At 41.6% G+C, this 23874-nt stretch overlaps 1 protein-coding gene across 2 annotated transcripts in view; it reads right to left on the bottom strand.

Annotated features, from left to right (window-relative positions):
• The window catches only part of CLCN5 (chloride voltage-gated channel 5), a 157198-nt gene that overhangs the window by 81724 nt on the left and 51600 nt on the right, over window positions 1-23874 (bottom strand). The window lies entirely within an intron of this gene.

Raw genomic sequence — 23874 nt, 5'->3', positions numbered from 1 at the left:
GTAGAAAGCACCAGCAATTAGGTATCAAGGATTAGAGAGAAGGAGCAATGAGAGGGCTCCCAGGGGTGGTGTGGGAGTAACCACAGAAAAACCTCACTTCTCAGCTCCTTGAACACATGAAGGCAGGCTTAATGGTAGTGAGGGGTTTGATTCTCTGACGCGAGCTCTTGAGACAGTAAGCCTAGGGCCCCTAATGTTTGCTCACTACTGGATGCCCAAATCCAAGAGACGTTCAAGAAGATCTGGGAAAAATCTGAGGAGAGGTATTAAGGCACTCCCTATTTCTCATTTCCTGGGAATCCTTGCCCAAGTGTACTGCATTGGGACAGCACCTGCATCTGGGTATAAGATTAGAAAGAGGGAATAGAGTAGAAGGCTCAGGCACCCACACACCCAGTGTTTGCACAAGCGCCCTACTCATACATAAAAGAGAGGAAAGAAAAGGTTCAATCTTTGACTCTTCTTTCCCTCATACCTCATATCCAATACATCAGTAAATTTAATTGGCTTTAACTGTAAAATATATCCCTATCTAACCAGTTTTAGCCACCTTCACAGTTCCACACTACTACCATGTCTCCATCAATTTCTCACCTGAATTATTTCAGGTGAAATAATTCTGGTCTCTCTGTTTCTGCACTAGACCTCCCTTATAGTCTACTTGCCACGCAACAGTTACAATGATACTTCTGAAACAGAAACAAATAGAACCCCTGTAATCCTCATTTGTAATTGGAAGTGTAAGAATGAACTCATATATTTTATCTCAAAACAAGACAAAGACAATAACAACAAAACATTTTTTTATGATATGGTCATGGAAGAAGGCTGAAATCAATCACCACTCTGGAGGCAATGAGCACCCCCAGTGCTGAGAATGTGGTCTCTAAATACCACATCCAATAAAGGGAACCAAGGCTTACTGAAACACGGCAAATTCCAAGTCTGGGGAAAGAGAGGTCTGAGATGACCTGGAACATTTTTTTTCCAATCCAGAAGGCAGAGAAGCTACTTGGGAGTCAATCAGAAGAAGCTCTCCCTGGCTAAAGATGGAAATTTGAGCTTCACTGAGGATAAGAACTACAACAGATTGAAAAATCAAATATATTTAAATCCATGAGTTTATCATAATAATTGTGTTAAATCCTCTTTGGCTAAGCTAGTGAACCAACTCATTATTTTGAGTACTGACAGAAAGAATGAAGCATTTATCCTGCCTTTCCTAAAACAACTGTAGCACTGCATAATCAAACAGATGAGGGGAAATTTTTCTTTATAGAAGTATCCCAGCTAATAAGTGAAGACAGAATAATGGAATTAGAATATCATCATTTGACAAACCTAATAAAATAATGGCCCTAGGAATTGAGCATCAGTGGCTACTAACATCACAGAAAGAGAGACGACGAGTCATTATGTGCCTCTTGATGGAAGTACTTCTGACCCTCATCCCCAAAATTAAGCCTAAATCCAATCAGGCTTCTAGAAACAAGTATGAGTTTACAGGAAATACAAACAAGGAAAAGGAACATGTAAACTACACCATGGGGATGCAATCAAAAAAATCCAGCCTGTGGGAAACTGCAAAATAAATGGCCTACTTTCTTCCAACAAATAAACTACAAGCAGAGAAAAAAAAATACAGATAAAGAGGGAAGTTATAATTCAAAAACTTCAAACACATATTAAGCAAACACAACATAAGGACTTTATTTTGATCCTAATTTATGATACTTTGAGAGAACGAGAAATTTAAACAATGGATATTTGATTGTGTTAATTATTACTAATTATTAAGCATGAGAGTGGTATTATGGTTATGATTTTATTTTTTTAAAGACTTTTTATTTATTTGAGAGAAAGAGCATGAGAGAGAGAGAAAGTACGCATAAGCAGGGGGGACCAGCAGAGAGAGAGGGAAAAGCAGTCTCCCCACCAAGCAGGGAGTCCAATGTGGGGCTCGATACCAGTACCCTGGGATTGTAACTTGAGCTGAAGGGAGATGATTAACCGACTGAGCCACCCAGGCGCCCCAGTTATGAGCTTTTTAAATGGAGAGTTCTCAACTTTTGGGGATACTTACATCAACTTTCCATTTCACCCATCATATCTTACTACTTCCCACCTCTCTGCTCCTACCACAATGGCCTCTTTATTGTTCCTAGAATACAGGAGGCCTTTCCTGGTTGCTCTGTTTGATCCTGAAACTTCTTCACCATCATCTCCACTGCCACAGCCCCAGCCATCCATTCCTTAACCCCTTTTCTGCTTTATGGTTCTTCAGAGTAGTGACTGCCAATGGACACACTATGCATTTCATTTACTCACTTTGTTCACTGCCTGTCTCCCCCAACTAGAGCAGGGATTCTTGTTTTTTGATCACTGTTGTGTCCCTGGTGCATAGGGCAGCACCCAACACAGAGGATGCTCATTGATCTCCTGCAAATCTACCCATGATGGAGATGGGAGAAAGAACACAGTGCACAGGGCTGCTTTCCATCCCACCACCTGTGCATGTCTATCTTTTTGTGAAGGTGTGTGTATCTGTATGCGCACATGCACAAGAGAGCAAGGAAAGCTGAGGCTCACCATCCTGCAAACCCTGCATGTGGGAGGGGTTTCAGAAAGCTCACCCTCCACCATGCAAGGGATGTGAGAGAGGGAGCAGGGAAAGGCTCACTCTCTTGGCACATCGCATGGGTGTGCTCTAGAAAGCAAGGTGCATCAGCCTAGAGGGCACCCACAGGCAGTAAGGAAGCCAAAGGAGAGCACTGGTGGGTAAGCCAGGAGGGGCACGCATGGAGTGGGACAGGCATCCAGGGGGGGATTTGGTAGTAGTGGTCTGTGTTCCACACGCAGGGTTTATAAGGGAGAGGCTCCATCAAGACCTCAATTGCCGTGTGTGTGTGTGTGTGTGTGTGTGTGTGTGTGTGTGTGCGCGCGCGCGCACTTATGCCTGTGCATGGGAGAGGAAGAAGACGGCTTGCCCTCCTGCAAGCCTTGGGTGTGGGAGGGTAATTAAGACACCAACGGTCCTACACTCAAGGCATGTAAGAGAGGAAGCAAGTCAGGAGTTTCCCTCTCCTGTACCCTGTGTGTACATGAGTGTGTGTGTCCCAATTGGACAGGTATGTACATGATCATGCCCCAGACATGCTAGAATGAGAAGTTATGTCTGTACATACATTCCCATATGAACCTTCAGAAATGTTCACTATCTACTACCTACTTTTTCCCCCATTTTCCTGCTTTCTTTTTCCTTTATTTTTATTCCAAATGCCATTATGGTGTTTGTTCTTTACAGGGCACTGTTCTGAGTGCTCTTCATATGTTAACACAATTAATGCTTATAAAATATCTACAAGGAAATCATCACTATGCCTATTTGACAGATGACACAACGCTGGACGATGCAGAGAGGACACATGGTAAGAAAGCTCAGAATCTTATGTGATTGTGTTCACAGAAAGAAGACCCAATGAAGAAGACTCACCCTCCTGACCACCACATGCACAGGAGCTAGAGAGAGCATGTGTGCATGCGCACTTGCTCAAGCATGAGCACGCGAGCGTCTGCCATGCAGCATGTGAGAAGGGCTCATCCATCCTCATGCTGCATGGAGAGAAGGAAGTGCAGGTGTGGCAGTGAGGTGGAGGGGATCTGGGTTGCATGTGTGTGCTAGATGTAGCAGGGAGGCTCATTCTCCTGTGTGCCTGCTTGTGTCAGAAGTTAAACAAAGTCCACAGCCCCACATACAAGGCATGAAAAATGACAGGGTCCCCATGTGCAAAGACAGAGTGCAAGAGTGTTGGGGAGAAACCAGATGATCCACTCGCTAAGGAGTTTCGCTTTCATGCCAAATCATAAGGAGATTCAAGAAGTACAGCTTTCTGCAATCAAAGGATGTGAAAAAGAGAACAGAAGAAAAGAAGACTTCTTTGCCTGCATGTGTGAGAAAGGGCATGAGAGCCAGGTAAGCAGAGGCTCCCCTTCCTGCATAATGGCAGTGGTTTCAGAAAGCACACCCTCCACCTGGAAAAAGATGTGAGCACAGGAGCCGGTGAGATGGCTCGCACTTGGGTATGCACATGTGTGTGTCCCAAGCGAGATACAGGAAGAATGCAGAGTAAGCCGCAGGCAGGCAGGTGGACAAGGCCTGGGGCAAAACAGTCGCTCACTGTCCAGATCACATGTGTGCCTACACTATGTGTGCACAACAGTGGCTGGGAGGCAGGGGAGACTGTAAGAAGCCTCCCTTTTGCTCAAGCTACAGGTAGGGGAGGGACTGGAGGAATGCAGAGTGTGGAAAAAGGGGACGGCAGGAGGAAAGAGAGCCAGTCAGAGAGGGAAAGAAGTGGGGGTGGAGGACTCACTCTCCCGTCAGCACAAAGAAGACTTGGATTAGGGTGCAAGTAATGGACGAGGTGGCAAGGGGCTGGATACAAAATAGATTAGGCATATATGTTGAAAGGAGAGCCCAAAAGATTTGATAATGAGTTGGATTTGGAATGTAGAGGAAAAAAAAAAAAAAGAGGTGTCAAGAATGAATCCAAAGACTTCAACGTATTAAAATCCTATGCATCGTTGGCATGAGCAATTTTTCGGTGGGGTCAGGTCGTGGTGCCATTGACTGAGAGAACACTAACAGAGGAGTAAGAACTTTTGAGGGAGGGGAGAGGAAAATCAGGACTTTGGTCTTCTTTGTGTTAAAGTTTGAGGTGCTTACTAGACACCCAAGGGCAGATGCTAAGAACTCACCTGGATACGTGGATCTGGAACTCAGGAGAGAAGTCCAGTCTGAAAATAGAATTAGGAAAGTCATCCACACAGGATGGTATTTACAGCCACAAGACCAAATGAGGACAGCTATAGAGTAGAAAGAAGTCATCGTTGTCCACAAACTAAGCCCTAAATCCCTCTGTATAGAATTCAGGAAGAGGAGAAACCATCAAAAGAGGCTGAGAAAGAAACGCTGGTGAGCTAAGAGGACAACTGAGCGTGTGGAGTCCTGGAAACCAGGGAGAGTCTCAAGACACAGGGAATGAGCAACCGTGCATGACTCTGTCAAGTCAGATGGTGAAAGTGCCCCATGAACTGGGTCACGTGAAGGGCATCGGAGGTCCTGACAAGGGCTGTTTTAGTGGTGTGGTAAAGAGTAAAGCCTTAATCGAAGGGTGTTCCAAAGAGATTGAAAGAAGCATGAAGACTGAAGTGTGACAGAGAAATGGGTAGGAACTGGTAGGAACTCTCTGGGCCAAAGGAGGCAGTAGTGCCCTTTGATTGTTCTGTTAGTTTAATTTTCGAACTATATACATTGTGAAAACTGAGACACAAAGAGGAAAAGTCGCTGGTCAGGGATCACAGAGCTGGCAAGGGATCACAGCAGGCTTCCACCACAGGTAATCTGACCGCTGAGACAGCAAGCCCAACCACCAAGCCCCGAGCACCCATGCGTGTATGGGAACCAAAGGGGTAAGGAGTCATTCTCTGGCACATCCTGGGGATGTGCATGGGAGAGGGAGGGGGAAGATGAGAGAGAGAAAGATTACAAATGTGTAATAAGAAGGCTCAAGCTGCTGTCATGACTGTGGATGCAGCTGCACACAAAGAAAGGAGTAATGAGGAGCTAAAACTGAGCACCGCCAGTGTGTGCTTTGGGAGGTCATAATAACAAGGTTAACTTGACTTTGAGCCACACGTTGGGTGGGAGGCGGGCAGCACCAGAAGGTTCACGGTCCTGCAATGCAGGATGCAATAGGAGAACTCAGGCATCTCTCTGACACACACACCACATGTGTGTGCATGTGAAAGAGGTGTGCAAGAGGAAAGAGACAAGCGGGAGGGGAGCATGGGAAAACACACACTCCAACAGATAGGGCACAGAAGAGAGAGACCACATCAGCAGCCTCACTCTCCTTCAGTGAGTGTGTGTGTTTGGGAAAACATGACAAAAGAAAACAACCTCCGGGCACTTGGGTGGCTCAGTCAGTTGTGTCGACTCTTGATTTCAGCTCACATCATGATCTCAGGGTCGTGGGATCAAGCCCCACGCTGGGCTCCAACGCTCAGCATGGAGTCTGTTTGTCCCTCTCCCTCTGCTCTTCTCCCTGTCACACTCTCCTCTCTCTCAGAAAAATAAACACATAAAATCTTTCTAAAAAGAAAAAAAACCAAGCTCATAATCCTGCATGCTCAAGGTGGAAAAGACAGGACAGCTCAAGAGGCTCACACCCTTGCTTAGACAGTGGGGGAACTGGTTGAGGGTGGGGGAAAGCAGGGAGCAGATGCAGAAATGGAGCAGGTCTAGGAATACTTACTGATGAAGTCTATAAAAATGTTCAAATGTCATAAATATCCACACTATCATCATTTGAACAATGTTCCAAAACCTTTGAAACAACTAAAAGACAAAGGCCTTTTAATGTACAGACCAAGCAAGCAAGCTTATTAACTATAGGATAATTCTCATTCTTTTCCTTGCATGTCCGTTGGCTTGACAACACTAATTACAGCATAAAGAGCCAAATGGGTATTCATGTCAACACCTTCTCGTTAGGCTTCAATCTTGTTGGCCAACAAATTATACCTTCGAAGTTGTCCACCATCCTTGAAGGATAAACTCCTCCAGTTTCTGATGTTATTTTTTTTTTTGCCCTAAGAGGGGCAGATATTTTTTTAATTCCTTCAAACACCCTATCATACAAGGCAAACACTAACAATCAGAAGGATTCTTCTCCCTCACTGTGTGTGCACGTGTCTTACACATACATCCAAATAAATACGTACCTATGGGTCTGAACCAACTTTTTTAAAGCCCGCTATCCCACAAAGCATGCTGTAGGAAGGGAACTGGGAAGGCCTGCAGGGTAGGCCTGCAGGGTTCAAGGGATGAGGCACAGCTCAGAAAGATTTTACACATCAGGAAAGCTTGTGTGTGGGAGGGGACCTGAGCTCACACCCTGGCATGTGAGCCTGATGAGACCAAACAGGTCAGGAGTCTTCCTGCTCCTCAAGGACAGGGAACGTGCACAGACACAGGTACGGGAAGGCCAAGGGTAATAAGGAGGCGCCTCTTCTTACACACCTGCATGCTTCATCTACGTGTGTTTTGGGGCAGGGAGGGTGTCACTGTGGTAATGCCCACTCTTGTTCACCACGCCCATAAGAAAGGCATTAAGAAACCTCCATCCTGCATGCCGGGGGCAGGCTCGCTCTCCCGTAAACTCTACAAGTGGGAGGAGGATTTGGAACTCACCTCCAGTCAAAGCCTATGAAAGGGTGATGGGGTGAGAAGGTTCTCTCTGGCACTCTGTGCATGAGAGAGAGAGAGAGAGAGAGAGAAGTCACAGAAAGGTTCATCTACCTGCAAACCTTCAGTGTGGGAGAGGGACTCAGGAATTCACATTCTGACACATACAAGGTCTGTGAGGAAGCAAGCAGGTCAGAACGTGGGTGTGCTTGTAGGTGTAAGGAGAGAAGTCTTGTTGATCTGCACCTTTTTCATGCGGCTGCTCATGAAGGTTCACTTGGCAGCCTGCTCTGTGGAGGTTTACGCGGGTGCCCAGGCACTGACAGGAGCAGCGGTGCGGTGGGAGAGTAAGAAGGGTGACCCCAACTGTTCATTTTCTCCATCAAGGGCCAGGAAGGAACTGCTAAAGGATGCTTAGTCCCAGACTTTCCTCTGTGTTCAGCAACTGGGAAGTAAGGGTGGAGGAGAGTGAATAAGAACTAAGGAGACAGGGGCGCCTGGGTGGCTCAGTGGGTTAAGCCGCTGCCTTCAGCTCAGGTCATGATCCCAGGGTACTGGGATCGAGCCCCACATCGGGCTCTCTGCTCAGCAGGGAGCCTGCTTCCTCCTCTCTCTGTGCTTGCCTCTCTGCCTGCTTGTCATCTCTCTCTGTCAAATAAATAAATAAAATCTTTAAAAAAAAAGAACTAAGGAGACAACACAGAGGTGGAATCTGCCATAAAAACATTCATTATGGGGCCCCTGGGTAGCTCAGATGATTGAGTGTCTGCCTTCAGCTCAGGTCATGATCCCGGGGTCCTGAAAAAGAGCCCCGCATTGGGCTCCTTGCTCAGTGGGGAGCCTGCTTCTCCCTCTGCCTCTCTCTCTGTTGACCATGACTAAAATATTTTTTAAAATGTTCTTTATTACAATTCTGAAGTAAATGAGAAAGTGTCAAAATGGACTGAAGACCAAGACATCTGTGTGTACATGTTAGGAGGTGAGTGAGGAGGTACTGAGGTAAGGTGTGAAGATACAGATTGTACAACAGGGACGTGACATGTGGGAGGTGAGACAATGAATTCGTGGCTTTGATTCCTCTAGTGGAAACACGGGTGATCAGCAGGATAAGATAGATAATGAGCTCCTATAAAGAAAAAAAAAAAAAGCACAAGGTAATGGTACACTTAGTAGCATCCAGAGTGAAGAAACTCTAAAAAGGAGACACACATTTGGGGCTTCATATTTATAACATGACAGCTGTCCTCAGGGAGCCCGAACCGTCTGCACCAAGGAAGAGTCCTGCGAAACGTTCTCTCAGCTCCATCTCACTCTGAGACTTAGGTGATGCCATGAAGACAGATTTAAGCCAGATAAAATAAAAGCTGGATCGGTGACACAAGGCCATAGACGCAAAGTGCAAGAATTGAAAGAGGGTAGACACTGCGGCAGACGAGATGGGTTACAGAGGAGAACGAACAAAGAGGACCGGAAAGTCCTCTTGGCCAATGGACCAAGAAAAAAGGCAGTGGAGGAGGGAGTATTCCAGAAAATAGAGAGGAGAATCCGTAAGGGCGCTACCTAAGAGGCCACAGATAAACCAGTTGGGCTGGAGTGGAGAGTTCTGCTGGGAAGATGAGGGGGAATAAGGTCAGTGCCACCCTGTGGTCCTAAAATGGCACAAGCATAAAAATGAGTTGGACTTTCGGTGTGGTGAACAAACCACTTCAGGGAGGGAATTTTAAGTGGCTCACTGAGCTTCTCGTAATATGTCCACTTGGGCGTGAGGAGGACTGAACTAAATCTCACCCCAACTCACATCTGTGTGGAGTGTATTGCTTAAGATGAGACCCGACTAGAAATTAAGCTTTTAAAATTAGCTGATCCGAAATAAGATAGTAAGTCCAGACGGACATGAGGACCGTTGAGGACAAGTGACTGGCAAGGCCAGGAACATGGCAACAGGCAACGAACAGGCAGTTACCAAAGTTGGAGAGGCTGGAGAACAAAAAAAACGCTTCTTCAGGAAGTTTAGTCCAGCAGCAAGTGTAAATCTGGATTGGCACTAGAGACACCCATCTAAAGTGGGGCAATATATACACAATGGAATACTATGCAGCCATCAAAAGAAATGAAATCTTGCCATTTGCGACAACATGGATGGAACTAGAGCATATCATGCTTAGCGAAATAAGTAAAGTGGGGCCCTTGCAAGTGACACAGGAGAGAAGTCAGGAGGGCTGGAGCGAGGCTGAGTGGATGGAAGAACAGAGAGGGGAGGATGGGGTGGTGAGGAGGGATTCAGCAAATTTCAAGAGCTGGATTTGGCAACTCATCATAGGAGGACTTTTCTGAAGGTGAATCTTGTGACAGTGTTCGGAACAAGCTTGAATGAGGGTACCAGCTGAACCAACAAAAATGAGAGGAGCATGAGGGACACTTTAAATAATCTACAGAACCTGGAAAATTAAGCAGGGGCATGATTTCATCAGAAAATGCCAAAGATGAAGAAAATGCCAAATAATGGCTTGGGGCTAAGAATTAGGTATTGCGGTCTTAGCACCCTTCCTGAAAGGGTCACATCCTTCATGGAAATGGAAACAGAATGCTACCCAGACATTTAAGATACTTTTGCTACTCTTAATTCTGAACAAGCTACCTACCCTGTGCTGGCGTTCCCAAGATGAAGCACACATCTTTCCCTTCATTTCTCCACCCCTGGAGCTCTAAAGTCAAGATATAACACATGATAAAACTGGCAGTTGAATGGATTTTATTTTATTGCTCCAGGGAAATTTAAACAAAAAATGACAACTTGGAAGGACTTTACTCATGAACTCAAGTCCCCTCTAAAAATAGACACAGTTACACCATTCATTTGGTACATAAACTTATTACGTCTTACAATCTGGAGAACGAGCAGAATGAATAGATTCATTATCTCTATATTTATGCTTTTCTTAAGAGCTGTCAAGCCTTTGCACTCTACATTTCCTCCAAGAACCCCCTCTAAGAATATCTCTCTGAGCAGCTCACACAGCACTTACACAAATCCCACCCCGCATTCAGTGATTTGCGTTGTGCCTTATCTCTTCCAAAGGAAAGAGACTAACTTTGACATCATTGGGAGGCCTCAGACCTAGGGTAGAAGCTCTGTGAAATAAATCTATTTGCTTTTAGGCTAAGTACAGCCACTCCCAGTTTGTTTGAAGTTCTGCCATTTCAAGGGCCCAAAATTGTCTTATCAGCATACTCAGATTACTTCCCATCCACCATGATTGTGCAAGAAGATATGGATAAAACGATTTACTAATTCCGGAAGATTTCTGGGTGTGTCAGGTTTTAGGGCACACACTCCATCCTTCAGTCAGTGTTCTGCCCCCCCCACCCACCTAAGGCGTGGTGACTACTACCAAGACAAATACCACCTACACACCTCACTCTAAGCTGTAAGCTTATGAATAAGCTTCATCTGAATTTAGGTCCCAGAGACAAGATATACTGAGCTGAAGGCACACCTTCATTCTCTCAATGGGCTTCTTAGAGAAGAAAAAAACAAACTGAACAATCTGGTGAGTTGGATCCAGTTCCAACCCTGTCACTGAGCTGACTGGAGTCCTCGAGAAAGCAGCTGGCACCACAGCATCTTAGCTGCTTCATATCCTCGGTGATAGGAACAAACCTTTGTTTGGGGGAGAAAAAAAGGCTGCTAGAACTTTGTGGAAGAATTCACCCAATCATGTTTAACTTTTGTGACCTACTGTATATATTTGAAGAGACTATGCATAAGCCTCTATCTTACACTGTCCGTAGGGTTTATGCAACAGACTAGAGTCATGGTTAAGATTCTTCTAGAAACAGCTACCTTCTTGGAAGGGAACACAGGATTGACTAGGGGTATGCATCAAATCCTGTACTATCACAGTTGCCATACAGTGACCTTCTAACTCCACACAGTGAAGAGGGTGTAATATACACAAGATCTAACATGGCAGAAGGGATTTTAACTTCCTACCCTCCTCAATTTCTTCTTTTAGCATCGGACATATGCTGACACCCCTAATTCCTGAAATGCCTTTGTCTTGATTTATATTATACTATACAGTAGTCTCACTCTCCTGCTACCTCTTTGATCTTTCCTTCTTTCCAATCTTTGCAGCCACCTCTTCCATGTTCAAAGTTCCTGTGTGTCTCCCACTTCCCCAGCAACCCCCCCCCAGCAAGAATACATCTTCAGCTTACTAATCATTGCTCTCTGAATTCTACACATCTTTACACATCTTTATTTGCTAAGTATCCATTCCTGCTCTCCCATCCAAGCCACAGGATACTGCAAACCATTTGTCATAACATAAAAAGGTTGATACCTAAAAAAAATACCTAAAGCTAAATTCATTACCTCTTTGCAAAGCTAATTCCCAACTCCCCAGACTGCTTGCAAACGCTATTGCTATTTTTGAGTTTACCAACTTAGAACATTACCTTTTTTCCCTCCTACTGAAATTTGTGACCGAGTGCAAACTCTCTGGTTTGCAATAGACCGTATCTGTTCCCTTACTGTCTATACCCAGCTTTCCCTTTGGAGTCTGGCCCTGACTGTTTTATACCTTTCATTATCTGTTATTCCTCCCCAAGACTGGTTCCCGCACTGTTGGCCACACACAATCTGCTTCCCAGACTCTCCACTGTCCTCTTGCCCAGTCAAGCCAATTTCCTCCTGGTCAGCCCTCCACTCCCCCCAACCAGACTGGTGTTATTAGGCCAGACTGGACTGTCACCCTCCCTTTCTACATAGCCAAATGTTGACTGACTTTTTTTTTTAAGATTTTATTTATTTTACAGAGAGCACAAACAGGGGGAGCAGCAGAGGGAGAGGGAGAAGCAGGCTCAGCACTGAGCAGGGAGCCCAGCCCAGTGCAGGGCTCCGGATGCGGGGCTGGATCCCAGGTCTGAAGGATCATGACCTGAGCTGAAGGCAGACACTTAACTGAGCCACTCAGGCGCGCCATGCTGACCATTTGTAAAGGCCCTGGGATACCTGGATGGTGCACTCGGTTAAGCATCTAACTCTTGGTTTCAGCTCAGGTTATGATCTCAGGGTCGTGGGATCAAGCCCCGCATCTGGCTTCCTCATTGTTTCTTAAACAATAAGCATGAAAGAAGCTGTGTTTGGGACATTTTTCCCTGAGATCCTCATCTGTGGTGCCAGATGCATAATGGATGTTCAAGTAATGCTTTCTGATTTTACAATGATTAAGGTTCAAACTATATTTTTCATTTGAAAACTTCTGCTTTTATTCCTCTTCTCAGTGATCGCATATTGAATTCAGAAGAACCCATGAAGAGTCGTGACACTCTGGTTCCCATCCCTACTCTTCTCTCTACCCTTTTAAAATTCAACACATGAAAAACACACAACGTATGTGATACTTAAAGTTCTGTAATTTGAGAACTTTAGTAACAAAGGACCACAAAATCCAGCAAGATACTTCCCTTAAATGTGAAAAACTGTTTTTCCCCACAGCATTCAGGTTAAAGAAAGCCCTTAAATTAAAGGCAAGGATAACCGGAAACCCTTCCTCTTCAGGTCCCTGGGGAAATGCTGCTCTGAGACTGAACTTGGTGGTGGAGAAGGTGGGTGTGGGGAGGAAAAACCTTAAATGCCTAGAATCTAGAGCTCAAGCCAAGGGAGGACAAGACCCAAAGCTATGGAGGCCTAGCACATCTTTCTCTGACACCAGAGTTGAAGCAGGGGGAATCTCACTTCTTAACTTGTCTTGCTCTATTCTTAAACCTGTTTAAGCTATTGTTCTGCTTACCCTACTGCCCACCAGCCACCAAGTAACAAGGCCTTCCTAATTGGTTCAAGGAAACAACAGCACACCAAGTCACATACCCTATTGTGCTCTGCCCAAGAGTAACTGCAACACTTAGGTTTTTGTGGGCTGGCAGAACTTAATTAACTACATTATAAACCAAGGAAAAATTATAGCTCCACATATATGCAAAGCTTTATAATTTCAATACATCCCTGAATTAATCATAAGGGCAAGGAAATTACTTGCATTAAAAATCATCTAAAAAAGTTGCTGGCTTGCCACAAGGTTAATATATCATTGAGTTAAGAAATTATTGCTAGGGGGGAAAAAAAGAAAGAAAACAACATATGGAATACTCAGCATACAGTCCTAGCAAAGTCCTAGTTCTTTTGCAAAAGACTTTCTGTGTGGCCATTTTTCTCCATACTTCATACTTCTCTTTGTTTTTTTTTTTTTTTTTTATTCCTAAACCGAGGTCTTGGAGATTCTGCCACTGAGCTAGCTGGACAGTCACTGGGTATTTAGTCTGGGTACTGATTAAAATGCCCACCCTGCAAGCCACACAGGACCCTGAAGAAGAAAACAGTCAGGGCCTTCGAGCTTAAGTGCTTAAGGAGGGCTGTGTCTAATCCTACAGTAAGACGCATAAAATAGCATGTCAGAACTCTGAGACGCTGAAAGCCCAAAGAAAGTGGTAATAATGGAAAAATGGGGATATGGAAACCTTTTTGTAATTTTTCCAAGCTGAAACTCAGAAGGCAAAAAAAAAAGGGGGAGGTGGGAGAGAACAACCCCAAGACCCTTTTGCAGATTCTATGGCACAAGTCAAGAAGATGTAGCCAGCCAGCTCATAAATTTGCCACTAACCACAACTAAATATAATTCAAAACACCTGGAAAGCTTTTTGAATAAAATGAACTGAAAGACCCTATAGAGTCAGGCAGTTGTCAGAATCTGTGTGCTGCCAGACAGATGGCGTCAATGCTCTCAGGACAATGAGACAAGTCAAAGACTTAATTCATTCAGCTGAGCAGCGCCTCTGCACACGGATTACAGTTTACACTTCATAACGTACACTTCTGCTAACGCCATATGTTTAAGAACTGGCACTGGGGTTGTGAAAGAAAGGAAAGACAGTTCCCAGTCAAACTCTCACCGCCCTTGGTCATGCGGCTGTGTTCACTCGGTGAGAAATCACTGAGCTGTAACTTTGGATTTGCACACTATTTTGTACTTGTATTATATCTTAATAGAAAAGTTTAAAAACTTCTCGGCACCCTTCAACTAAACTAGTGGCACCATTAAACACTGCAGCAGAAATACTTCAACCAACAGTAGAGCATTCCAGTCAGTCATTTGGAATAAACTGACTAGTTGAGATGGAAACGTTAAGTGCTTGCGGACTACCGGCTCATGGGCACTGAGAACCAACATCGCATCTAAATGTCTAAGGGAGAAATTATTCGTCAATTTAGGGGTGTTCAGACTGGACCACTTAACCTGAAACAGGCTGATTCCGCAATTTCCAAATGTGGGACGACTGTAATACTCTCTCTGTTTAAAGTTTATGCTGTTAAAGGGGAAACATACCGCATGGTGTGTGCATGTGTAACAGAAATTAATAGAAATTGGGTCAATAGGAATCCACTTTTGAAGTTTCAAAACACTCTTAACACGCGACACAGCATAATCATAAAATCAGAGCCGAGAATAACTGAACTGAATCAGCAGAAAATGCCTCTGAGAAGCAGGACACCCAACCCAAACCTGTTGCCATGGTTACAACCCCCTACAGCAGCTAAAAGATAGTGTAACAGGGCAGAAGTGGAAAGTGAGCACTGTGTGTGTCCCCAGACTAGACTCAATTTAACAGACTTTTTTAAATACATGTTTTAACAAGTGCCTCCTCTGTATTACAGAAGATTCATTCTAAGAGTAGAAAAATGTTATTTTTATTTGGCTAGAAGAAGATTCACTTATTCCTTTAACAAATATGTATTGAAGGACTTACGTGGCTATGTGCCAGGACACAATATTTTTCTTGGAAGACACACTGTGCTCTTTAGGACCTCAGGCTACTTGGGAAGGCAGAGGGGTGAGCCGTACTAACAGAGATACAACAATGACCGAAAAGTAAAATGTGATGTCTATCAGTTGCTAAGCAGTGCAGTTATTAACTGCAGCAATTGAAAGAAGGGGTATATTCGGCACAGATCAGCATAGCTGCAGGGGGAGGGGTAGGAGGGGGCACAGTCTGGGCCTTCTAGCACGGGCAGGTAAGACCACTGAAAGAGACAGGGCATTCCAAGCTAGGGCAGGTACAGTCTAGGCAAAGGGCAAAGTGATGTGAATCGCAGGAGGCAGACCAGCGCCACTCAAAGTGTGATTCAAGGCCCAGCGCCAGCCCCCAGTTTTTTATGACCAGTGTTCACGAAGGCAGGTCCAGAAATTAAGAGGCATCTAGAAACTTTTATTGTAATGTGACAGAGTAATTTTATGTTTTGTGAACCTAATTAGTAAGTATGAAGCTGACATTTTATACATCTTTATCATTTCATTCTCCTAATGGTTTTTACTGTATTATACAAAAGTATCAGTCCACGATGGGTTAGAAGTTTAAAAAAAAAAATACAAATCCAAGCCGCGGGTCTCCCAGCACGACTTTCAGAAGCACTGGTAGGGAAGCATGAATGATAGATCTGACTCAAACAGCTGGGGTGTGGAGGAGAAGTGGGGGAGGCGAGATAACAGAGGCCTTGAAACCCAAGCAGCTGGAGGAATTTATACTGGAGACAAGAAGCACTGGAAAGTCGTCCCAGGTTCACAAATACGGAAGTGGTGTGAAGAAAGAAGTTATTTTGTGAGGCAGAGTCTGGCAGCAGTTGATTGGGTTTGACTGCTAGGGAGATCCAATCTCTCCAGGGAAAATACAGGAATTAAGAGTTAATTCAGAAATCTGGCAAAGAGGCTGAATTTGAATCCCCTCAGCCCAGAGAGATAGATGATAGTGCTGTAGAACAAGGGGCAAAATTTAGAGACACTGGCTATCTGGGGGTAAAAAATGAGAAACAAGGGCTCCAAGGTTTCTTGCTGGAAGCTGAACACAGAGACCTCACTTCTCTAAAAAGGAAAAGCTAAGCCTTAACCAAGGATGACAAGTAAAGACAGGCTAGTAAGGAATGCAGGGGACCCAAAAACACTGAATTACTTGAGGATGGAGAGAGGTTTTTCTTGGGGGGGGGGCAAAAGTATAATCATGGAAAACAAGAACGGTCTAGAAAAGTCACACTTTAAACACTGAGACTACCTCTCAGTACCTCATCAAATCTGTATAATCCATAAACTAACCTACACACATGGTTTCTACCCTGAGATTCCTCTGCACTGAATTACTGTATGTTAAAATGGCCATCTGCAGAGGATACTGTAGGGAAGGAGCCTTTCTGTAAAGGATTAAATAGCAAGAGCTTCCCTGAGCTCCTTCTCACAGGCACAGGCAACGGAATGTGACCTAAGATTTAACAGAATCTAACTAAGATGACCTCAGCTTGGGACTTCCACCAAGAATGTTTTATTGTGCCTTGAAAATACCCTCATATAAAGTTTACAACGATGACACCAGTGATCTGTTAACGTTCAGTTTGCCGTACCTAAGTACTCCCAAGGGTATCTTCTATGAAGGGCAGTGATTCCTGCACACCACCCCCCCATTGTCATACTTGGACCTGTTAGGAGTTGATTTTTATGAATGTAATAAGAAGTATTTAATAAGATTGTTTTTATATATGTATATTACTGTTAGTAAGTTTCCAAAAGGATATACAAATTGCTCTGAGACTGTGGTTGGGGAAAAAAGGCTTCACCAGATAAGATACTATCTATCTTGGGTAAGAAATGCATTGTTTACCCTAACCCCCACCCCAAGGCTATGGAAGATAAGAGGACTAACCACAACCTTGGACAGGTTTAGAAGCTAAGGAAGGACGATTGGAGTTAGTCTCCTGAGAGGTCAAACTTCAAGAAACTTCAATAAACAGAGACATAGAGTAGGGTCGGGGTCCCTATGAGGATGAGACTCTGTCATTAGAAAAAAAAATTTGTTGCCAATATAAGCTGGTTCTCTTTCTTGTCAGCACTGAAATTTCCGGCCTATACTATGCCTGCATTAACCTCCTGAATGTGCCTTGCATTTTTCCTTAATACATAATCTTTCATTTCTGAAGATTATCATACCCAGCCAGCAGCCTCTTCTGAATGAATGCAAGTATATATTCCCTAGACTGGCATTTTCTAAGCTGCGAATTACGGACCACTTGGTTCTATGGAATGTTGGTGTATTTCCTCACAAAAAGAAGTATGATTGTCCTATGATCAAAAAAAAAAAAAGTTTGGGAAACCTACAAACATATTAAAAACTTCAAGAAGTCCTGCAGTGAAGAAATTCGTTAAACTTTTTACTTACCTTATAATTTTGGAAATGACCAGAAAAGCTTTTTTCCCCTTCTCAGAATGTTTATGATCTTCACAGCAAACACTGTGCTTTATGCAGAACTACTGCCTTGCCCAGGCAGAGTTAAAAATCAGTATTTAAAATAAAAACTAAATGAAGTAGGTCATGAGAAGGAAAAAAAAAAAAGATCCATGTGAATTTTCTGGAGAAAATATATAATATTACTATCACTGTATCTTTGTTAACTTTCTATTACACCAACCAAAATTTAAATGCTTCAGATGCATTTGAATGAGGTGGAAAAGGTACCAAAGATAATTTTGTTTTAAAAGAGCAGATATTTATAAAGTCATTTATCTTAAGCATTAGAGTTAATTTCATATTTTCAAAGTATATTTACTTTCCCAGCTGCACTTTTCATACTTTCTGTTTTTATTCCTGATGGTGGGGGACAGCATTTTTCAAAACATCAGATAGGTGGCAGAAGACAGGCAAGTGGGATGGGATAGAAACTTAGCCACAAACTGCCCATTCATACATGGACTTGACTGAGGATACATTTTTAAGGCTTATAAATATATATATAAATATAATTCTATATAGTTTCATTTTTAAATGTTAGGTTACAGAGAAAGCAAGCTGGAAGACAATACGGTCACTTTGCTTTGAGAAAAAAAAACTGCTGTCTTTTGCTAACCATTTAGATAATTTATTATATCTCCTACTGGAGAAAGAAAAGATTTCTAAATACTCTGTTTCCTTCAGTAGCTGACTGCTTTTCTCCAAATTAAAAATGAGAAAGGATGGAAAATTAAACCATAAATGCAGAGGGAAACTTAAACATCCTTAAAGTTTTACCATGTATGAATGAGCTAAATATCACATCTGTGAACCAAAAGATTAAAACACCTAATGGATTTTTTTAAACAAATAAATCCTTATATATATTTGACTACAGGAAAAGCAATTTATTTTCATATCCTAGAAAAGAAATTCCATATAGGTGTTTTAAAAACATAATGTTAATTGTTAATAATAGAAAAAAAGGATTGAGAAAAGCTGGCCACACATCTGGCCACACAACAGCTCCTTTGAAATTAAACATATCAACTTTTTTTTAGTCTCAAAGAATAACAAGTATTAGTAAAAAAAAAATAATAAAGATAGGACTCAATTATTATGATTTTTTAAAAAAACAAACCACGTCCAATTAAAAAGTTTAGCAATACAAAAAGCAAAATAAGCAAAGGTACAATGATAAGGCAAAAAACCACAGCAATTAAGATATCATAAGAAAAACAAGTTGAGAAGCGCCTGGGTGGCTCGGTCGTTTAGCCTCAGCCTTGGGCTTGGGTCCCTGGATCCCAGAATTCTGGAATCCTGGGATCCTAGATCAAGCCCCACATCGGGCTCTCTGCAGGGTGGGAAGCCTGCTTCTCCCCTCCCCCACTTCCCCCCCTGCAATGGTCCCTCTCTCTTTCAGTGTCTCTCTCTGTCAAATAAATAAAATCTTAAAAAAAAAAAGACAAGTAGAATAGGATGATGGTCTAACAAGTACATAAGAAAGACTACAGTTCTATGGCAAATAACCACTAGATTATTAGAAATAAAAGAATCGCTGGACACAGAAATAAGAAAATAGAGCAATATTATAATTAAAGGAATTAAAGCCATCCTTTCACATCATTTTGAATCATCCCTCAAAACTACTAGAGTATGAATTTTAAAAGGAAAAAACAGTCCACTGCTAAGAGAAATAAGGTAATTATAATGCTAAATACCATGCAGTGAGTATAATACAAATAATTAAAGGCTGGATTAAACAAAATCTGACCCTAACTGTTTATAAAAATACATGTTAAAAATGACTACTCCTTTTAGATTCGCTAATGCAACGTAAAAGGCCAGACATTAGTCACAGAATCTGGGGGTGGGGGGAAGCAAATTTTAAACCAAAAAAAAGACATAAAATGATAAAGCACGAGACAATGATTTTTTTTAAATATCCAGTAAATTAAAGAAAACCTAATGATTTTTTACAAAATACTGATAAATTTAACATGACAAACACAATCCTACCTGAAATACTACTCTACCATTTGAATATGAGGAATCAAATTAGCAACACAAACAACAATGAAAGAATTCAGTATATCTAGACAAAACAACCAATACTATAAAATAATCATAAAGTTAATCATAGTATTCAAGTGCAGAATTTTGGGGAAAACATTTCTTCACAATATTTTATCATATACTCAGATACAGACATTCTCAGTAAGTGTAATACTACAGGATTTTTACACAGCACAAGCAGTAAGATAAATGGAATATAAACATAATCAAGACACATGGAAATTGTAAAAATACATCTTTCTTAAATGACAACTGAATCAAAACAGGAAGGGACTATTTAAAATATAGCGAATTTAAATATATTCATAGCTCTACATGTCTCTCTTAAGAGCAACTTGAAAAAACTGTAAAACTGATAAACTGCTAACACAATTAAACAAAACAGAAAAGCATACAAGTTACTGACTTCAAAGATATATAGTTATTGTTAGGGAGTTCCATATGTAAGAATGCTTTTTCAAAAAAGGAAAGTAATAAATTTCTCAAAAAGAAAAGGAAAAAAAAACAGTCTAAAATGAAATAAAGACTCTAAAGAGACCAAAGAAATACGCAATATTATCAACAAACTTCAAAAGAAACAAAAATCTCACTTAAATGTTTAAATATTAAATGAATGCTCATCCTCTTACAGAAGTGGTTCCTGAAAGTACTCTATCAAATTCATCTTCACGAGGTGAATGTCAGCCTGATTATTAAACCAGACTTGGGGCTAAAATCTCAAAAGGAAAGTTACAGATTGGTTTTATTTGCAAACTTAGATGCAAAATTTGAAATGAAATGTTAACAAACCACTTGAAAAGAATTGCTCTTCATGTTCTGTCAGGTTTTAGCCTGAGCCTGCAAGGCTGATTTTAAATAAGACCAATGATTCACAAAAGAAATAACAAAAATAAAGTGATATGGTAAAAAAAAAATCTGAAAATCCAAAACTCATCTGTCTTTAAAGTAGATGGATTTTTAAAAATATTATATGATGTGTCCAAAAGTCAACACCATATGTAAAAGAGACAATTAGAGGTATTCATCTAAAAAAAAAAAAGAAGAAGAAAAACCATAGAAAGATATCTAGTAACCATTCCTAATTAACCATGTTAAAAAATTTGACCTTTGTGATCAAGTATGAAAAATGAGTGAGTTATATAAGGAAATAAAATTAAAACAGCACTATTTGCACACTATGCAATTATATAACCTGAAAGACCAAGATACTGAAGAAACCATACTAAAAATAATGAGTTGAACAAAAAGGTAAACTATAAATCACAAAAATTGACTGCACTCCTACTCCAATAATAAACAGCTACCAAACACAACTGGGACAGAAATCCATTTTACCACAGTAACAACCACCAAAACAAAACAAAATAAACATTAACCTGAAAATCACCCTAATTGGACATACACTGTGGGGATTAAGTATGGCAAAAATGACAACAGTTTAATAAAATGCAGAAGCATTTAGGCCTTCATTTCTACCTACACAGGTTCCAACTCCTGTCAATTTTAGCTCTGTAATGTAACGATATGATGTACAAAAAGCTTGTCCTCTAACTATAAACTTAATGCCCAAGTTCCTCAGAACATGAGGTTAGAGACAGATGGTTTCTATCAAAGGAATGAATGAAACAAACCACAAGTAAATGATTATTTAGTACATTTATGGTAGTAAAAGAAAAAAAAAATAAGGATAAAGCCAAAGAACTATAGAGCTACTGGGATAATGAAGACACTCGAGACTCTGTGGACCATACTACCACACAGACCAATGGTCTGAGCCAGGACCCAGTTCAGGAAAAGGTACCCCTCGAATCAGACCTCTCCTCTCCCCTCCCACGCAAAAGGAGTGTTTTCTCTTAAACAAAGATGTTTGTCGCAGGTGTATTCATAATATATTTTTTTGAAATCTCGGAGATGTGAGTAAATCAACTCTGAGCACTTACTCCCCTCACTCCCTGAGTGTTCATGTCAAGGGATATGCACATGAACAAAGCATGCGGTCTCTGATCTTGAGGAACTTCCGTAGTATCATTTAACACAGCCATTAAAATAAGAACTTGTAAAAAAAAATAGTAATAATAATAATAAGTGTTTTTATCATGCTACCTGATACATGAAAACGAATGTACAGAAAAAGTCAGCTGATAATTTCTCTCAACAACAAAAACAAAAAACTGTATAGCCAATGATGACAGCAGTGTGAAAGGACTCTCTAAAATGCAAACATAAACAGAGACAAGAATCTGTAACAACAACAACAAAAAGACAATGTAAGTAGTTGGTGTTTTAAATCTGTGCAATAGTTTTCTACACAAAACTTACACTGCAACTTTCATAAAATTTTCAATAGCAAAGTCTGGCATTATCTAGTTGCTTCTATTCCTGTATTTTTTAGAGGTGAACAGCCTTTATATATAGGTAACTCAGTATACCCCTTTTCCCCTCTCCTGTTTCTCTTGACTGCCAGTAACATAAAACACAAGTATGTCTTATAAATTACTCACTGCTCTTACTGAATAGGGGAATTTATGTTCCTTTTCCTCATTTTAAAACAAGATGAATGGAACATGTTATATTTCTTTACTTTCCAAAAGTCGTTTTTAAAACTTGTGAGCCTTAAATGAATTCTTTCAATGGGTCATTGGCCCTGACAGAAAAAAAGTTCCCCCATCCTATTTAATATGACGCTATTTGTTAATATAAAAAGAAAACCTGACAGCAGATGTTACAAGTTTTCCAGCGCGGGGCAGGGGACACCTCTACATTTAGGCCCTTAAAGGCATTTAAAGGGATTTTACGTTTATTCTTTAAACTTCCAACTTATGTTGTTCCTAAATGTCACCTGCATTAAAAACAATGTTTTGTCTCTGTTGCCACTCTGAAAAACAGCTCAAAATTAGGAGACCCAAAACAGAGACAGAAATGAGCTCGCATAATGGCAGTCGAAGGAACTGCCAGAACTGCTTCACATTTAGCTTGAACACAATTAACTGTAATCCAAATTCAGTCTTGTCTGTGTGCTCTTGCTAGTCTCTCAAAAGTTCAACAGCTGCTTCTCTCTGGCTACTAGTAATAGAAAGGAGGGGTGCCTGGGTGGCTCAGTGGGTTAAAGCCTCTGCCTTCAGCTCGGTGGTGATACCAGGGTCCTGGGATCGAGCCCCGCATCCAGCCCTGCATCCAGCCCCGCATCCGGCTCTCTACTCAGCGGGGAGCCTGCTTCCTCCTCTCTCTCTGACTGCCTCTCTGCCTACTTGTGATCTCTGTCTGTCAAATAAATAAATAAAATCTTTAAAAAAAAAAAAAGAAAGGAATGGATTCCATACTATTTAGACCTAAACCCTGAACCTTGAAAGACTTGACTTTGGCACTTGAAAATTTCATTTAAAAAACAAGTAAATAGGGCGCCTGGGTGGCTCAGTGGGTTAAGCCGCTGCCTTCGGCTCAGGTCATGATCTCAGGGTCCTGGGATTGAGTCCCGCGTCGGGCTCTCTGCTCAGCAGGGAGCCTGCTTCCTCCTCTCTCTCTGCCTGCCTCTCTGCCTACTTGTGTTCTCTGTCAAATAAATAAATAAAATCTTTAAAAAAAAAAAAGTAAATAAATAAAAGGAAAACCGGCCAAGACGAGACTCTAAGGCTGAGGCATGGAAAAATGAAATTGAATATCCATGGTGGCTTTCAATCCAACTTCAAGATGCAGTTTTTGGTTTATCATTCTTTTTCCATTAGGGTGCAGTATAAGGGTTGAGTCTCTAGATTAAAAAGTAGAGAAAGACGTGGATAAGGCTCAGAGACAGAGGAATGAGTTAACCGTGAAATCAGAAATTAGAATAGGATTCAAGCAACTTCAACCACGTGAGCCAATGGAGAGCAGAAAGAGAATTCACACAATGTCTTTGGATTATAGTGTGAGAAAAGATGGCTCACTGGGGAGAGGAACTTTTAATAAATGCTTTTGTGGAAACGATTACAATTCGTTCCAGATGAGTCAAGGATTCAAACTTTTTTAAAAATTATTTTTAAAAAGTGTAAGAAAATGGTATGGTGCATTTATACTCAATGTGTGAGAGAATTTTATTACTACCAAAGAAAGAAAGAAAGAAAGAGAGGAAGGAGGGAGGGAGGAAGGGGAAAGGAAAGGAAAGGGAGATGAGGAGGAAGGAAGGAAGAAATTATCACCCATGGGGGATAAATACGACTAAATAAAAATATAGCTTTTGTACATTAAAAAAAGAAAAACACTATTGC

This window comes from Mustela erminea, chromosome X (genome assembly GCF_009829155.1).
Source record: "Mustela erminea isolate mMusErm1 chromosome X, mMusErm1.Pri, whole genome shotgun sequence".
Taxonomy (NCBI): Eukaryota; Metazoa; Chordata; class Mammalia; order Carnivora; family Mustelidae; genus Mustela; species Mustela erminea.
Note: the sequence above shows the minus strand (reverse complement) of the source record. Positions and strands in the feature narration are given on the sequence as shown.